The sequence below is a fragment of the Palaemon carinicauda genome, chromosome 21 (assembly GCF_036898095.1).
Source record: "Palaemon carinicauda isolate YSFRI2023 chromosome 21, ASM3689809v2, whole genome shotgun sequence".
Taxonomy (NCBI): Eukaryota; Metazoa; Arthropoda; class Malacostraca; order Decapoda; family Palaemonidae; genus Palaemon; species Palaemon carinicauda.
The window spans coordinates 116,645,726-116,650,889 of NC_090745.1; the positions used below are offsets into that span (position 1 = coordinate 116,645,726).

Below are 5,164 nucleotides of genomic sequence, written 5' to 3' on the forward strand. Positions count from 1 at the left end.
TAGTGTATATATATATATATATATATATATATATATATATACAGTATATATATATATATATATATATATATATATATATATATATATATATATATACACATATACAGTATATATATATAATGTATATAAACAGTTTATATATAATATATATACACACAGTGTATATATATATATACATATATATATATATATATATATATATATATATATATATATATATATATATATATATATTATAGAGTAAATGGATACATTTCCTGTCACCCTCAGGGTGGAGAGGAAGTAGTCATACTTGAAAATTTCAAATGTAATTTTCAAAAAATTCCTCTACACATCTAAATAGTCATAAACAATTGGAGATTTTTAATTTAACTATATATCTTAAATAAACAACAATTTAGGACCCAATCATTAATTCAATATAGCTAGTAAAAGAACAATATTTCACTTTATACAAGTAAGTACTCACTAGTTTGACTGTATTCCCTCCAGGGGTATACAGCGACCCCAACTGTTCTTCAGTACACCTGGACCATGGAGTCCTGGCCATTGGTTACGGCACTGACAAAAAGGGCGGCGACTTCTGGCTCGTGAAGAATTCTTGGAATCAAACCTGGGGAGATGAAGGGTACATTAAAATGTCGAGAAATAATAAGAATAACTGCGGTATAGCTACCCAGGCTTCATACCCACTTGTGTGAGGTACTGTTGCTCGAATATCACATCCATTAATGTAAGGTATTGATTCTCGAATATGAAACCCACTAATGTACGGTATTGTTTCTCGAATATCACGCCCACTAATGTAAGGTATTGATTATCACATCCATTAATATAAGGTATTGTTTCTAGAATGACAACCACTAATGTAAGGTATTGATTCTCGAATATGAAACCCACTAATGTAAGGTATTGATTCTCGAATATGAAACCCACTAATGTAAGGTATTGTTTCTCGAATACCACTTACTAATTTAAGGTATTGTTTCTCGAACACCACACTTAATATTGTAACGTAGCGTTTTTCGAACACCGCACCCATTAATGTAAGGTATTGTTTCTCGAATAACACTTACTAATGTAAGGTATTGTTTCTCGAATATCACACTCACTAATGTACGGTATTGTTTCTCGAATACCACTTACTAATGTAAGGTATTGTTTCTGGAACACCACATACTAGTATTAGGTATTGTTTCTCGAACAAAACACCTACTAGTTTAAAGTAGTGTTTCTTGAACATTATTAATGCACAGAGGTATAAATAAGGCTGAATTTAAAAAATGACTTATCTGAGAAAATAGATTGGCTTAGCTTCAAAACATTAATATTGTGTCGCAATTTATTGTTAATCGTATTACATTGTATAATACCATTGTATGTGTAGGTTCTAAATGCGCACGTTAAATAGAGCATGTAGATACGTATCCAATTAATCATTAAACAAATATAATATTGTTTTCTTAAGAAATAATAATGTTAATAAAACTGTACATTTTAAAAAAAATGTTCAAATACTCTTTGAAATTCTGAATCTGAAAAATGAAATTTGTAAACACTGGGTCCAACTCACATTAAGAATATGATGCTGTTCATTAAACAAAATAGTTACATACTGTCTTACTTATACATTAAATGTATTTTACCCATACAATTGTAATACAAATATACAGTTAAAACGAGATACAGCATTTCATTCATTGGGTCCAATTCACATTGAGAATATAATACTGTTCATTAAACCAAATATGTACACACTGTCTTACTTTACTTATAAATCACATATATTTTATCGATACAATTGTAATGCAATTATACAGTAAAAAGATACCGTATTTCATTCATTGGGTCCAATTCACATTGAGAATATAATACTGTTCATTAAACAAAATATGTACACACTGTCCTACTTTACTTATAAATTACATATATTTCATCGATACAATTTTAATACAATTATACTGTAAAAAGAGATACAGTATTTCATTCATTCACGGTACATAAATACAAAGTGAATTATTAGCGCCGATTCCCGTTTTACTTGAATTCTTTACATTTCGAAATATAAAGAATTCAATGATTGATAGGAGAGGCATTCATCAGTGGGAAAAATTCTTTTACTATTTATATGATTTATTATCGTGGTCGAAGGAGTTTGGGGCTTTGAAACGTTCGGTTATTCTCAAAACGTAAGAATTCTATATTTGCCATTTATGAATATACAAATAAATTCTATATATATATATATATATATATATATATATATATATATATATATGTATATGTATATACATATATATATATATATATATATATATATATATATGTATATATATATATATATACATATATATATATATATATATATATATATATATATACATATATATATATATATATATATATATATATATATATATATATATATATATATATATATTACTACCTAGGCTACAAGCTTAACGGGAAAAGCAGGATAGCCCAATGAGGAAAGGAAATACGGAAATAAACTATAAGAGAATATATGTATATATTATTTATATATATATATATATATATATATATATATATATATATATATATATGTGTGTGTATATATATACACATATATATAAATGTGTATATATATATATATATATATATATATATATATATATATATATATATATATATATAATGTATACATAAATACCATTACTTCTTCACCAAAGTTAAAACGTAAAAGTGTAAATCTAAATAAAAAAATCAATATGAAATTCATAGCAGCAAAGGAAACAATAATATCATTTTGAATCTCTATCCATATATATCTTAAATCTCTATCCCTGAATATCTTTTTAAATCTCTATCCCTAAATATCATTTTAAATCTCTACCCTTATTTTCCGCTAAACATAATCAACAACGAAGAAAACAAATAAACACAGCCATCATTTGCAGAGATAAACATTTCAATGGGAGCTGCAAATCCGAATACTAAATTACATTTTCGTTTTTTCGTCAGAATTTACGGCGCCCGAGGTTACCTTGGATATGAAATACGAGGTCATTCAATGCATCAAAATGAAGTTGGCTTTCAACTTTTTTTATTATTTGCTCTGCCATTTCAGTTTACGTAAACCATTCAGTATTTTTTTTTTCGTATTGAAATTGTTTCATCCTTAAAGCAGATTAAATGATTGGGAAGGCTTTGTGAGTAAAGACTGTTGATACCCGTGTTGCATCAAGGTTTACACACTCATTATATATATATATATATATATATATATATATATATATATATATATATATATATATATATATATATATATATACATATATATATATATATACATATATATACTATAAATATATATAGATACATACATATATATGTATATATATATATATATATATATATATATATATATATATATGTATGTATATATATATACATATATATATATATATATATATATATATATATATATATATATATATATATATATATATATATCGATGTATATATCTATAGACACAAAGCATACATAAAGTGTCGCCCAAATGTGATTATATATATATATATATATATATATATATATATATATATATATATATATATATATATATATATATATATATATATATATATATATATATAATTTATATGTGTGTGCGTATGTCTGTGTGTATATATATATATATATATATATATATATATATATATATATATATATATATATATATATATATATATACACACACATATATACACACATACATAGTACATAATGTCGAGAGTCCTATTCACCTTAACGCCTGTTTACGAAATTCACTAAAGAAACCAACCAATCACTCTTGGGTTTCACAAATACAGCAAGAAACTTTGTAAACAAAGATTAAAGCTGATTCGTCTCCGTCAACAGAAGAGATTTAATATGAACTTTCCCAATCGTCATAATCATAATAACTTACGAAATGATTCACCGTGTGTGAACAATGACAACGCCAGATAACGTTTATCTCTAATCGTGATTATCTCTAATCGATGATATTTCGTAGTTTGTTTATTTCCTATTTCCTTTCATTACTGAGCTATTTTTGCCTGTTGGAGCCCCTAGGCTTATAGCATCCTGATTTTCCAATTAGGGTTATAGATTAGCTGCTGCTGCTGCTACTACTACTAGGCCTACTACTACTAGGCATACTACTACTACTACTAATAATAATAATAATAATAACTTTAATAATAGTTGTAGTAGTAGCAACAACAACAACAACAACAACAATAATAGTAACAACAACAATTGACGCATAGTCCAATGTAACGAGCCGTTTTCATTTATTAACTTTTCACAAGATATATACCCCTTTAAGAAAACGTAAGCTAAGACTGTTGGAAGTATGATAACGCGTGTAAGAAAAAGTAGCAAATGTCCGGTAATGTCAATGTCAATGTCAACTTTTCTCTTTACCTTTTGGCAATCATCATAACCAGTAAATGTCGTCGGGACGCAAACAGAATGTTACAGGTTATTAAAAGATATAACCTGCAGTCAAACTGCACTGAAAGATGTGATCACTGTTCTGTTTACAATAATCTATATTAATATGTTTGAAATAAGGTTGAATAATCCTGGCTTCAATGCCGATCTCTTCTCGATAACTTCGCCTCCACCCATATGCACGTTCAATTCCCCCCCTCCCCCCCCCCCCCCAAAAAAAAGTATACTGTTCTCTCAAAATCCAATCAGGCAATAGAACAACCTGTACTGAAAGTGTAGGCCATGGGCGCTTGAGCTAAGGCAGCCTGTAAGCCAAAATCTGATGAAATCTCGCCAGCAGCCTGTGAGTTAAAATCTGATGAAATCTCGCCGGCAGCCTGCGAGTCAAAGTCTGATTATATCTCACCGGCAGCCTGCAAGTCAAAATCTGATTATATCTCACCGGCAGCCTGCTAATCAAAATCTGATGAAATCTCACCGGCAGCCTGCAAGTCAAAATCTGATGAAATCTCACCGGCAGCCTGTAAGCCAAAATCTGATGAAATCGCCAGCAGCCTGTAAGTTAAAATCTGATGAAATCTTACCAGCAGCCTGCGTCAAAATCTGATGAAATCTCGCCGGCAGCCTGCAGGGCAAAATCTGATGAAATCTCGCTGGTAGCCTGTAAGGCAAAATCTGATG

At 28.4% G+C, this 5,164-nt stretch overlaps 1 pseudogene; it reads left to right on the forward strand.

The window, feature by feature from the left end:
* Positions 1–1,678, forward strand: part of LOC137615431 (digestive cysteine proteinase 2-like) — a 7,213-nt pseudogene extending 5,535 nt beyond the window's left edge.
* The last annotated feature ends 3,486 nt before the right edge of the window (positions 1,679–5,164 follow it).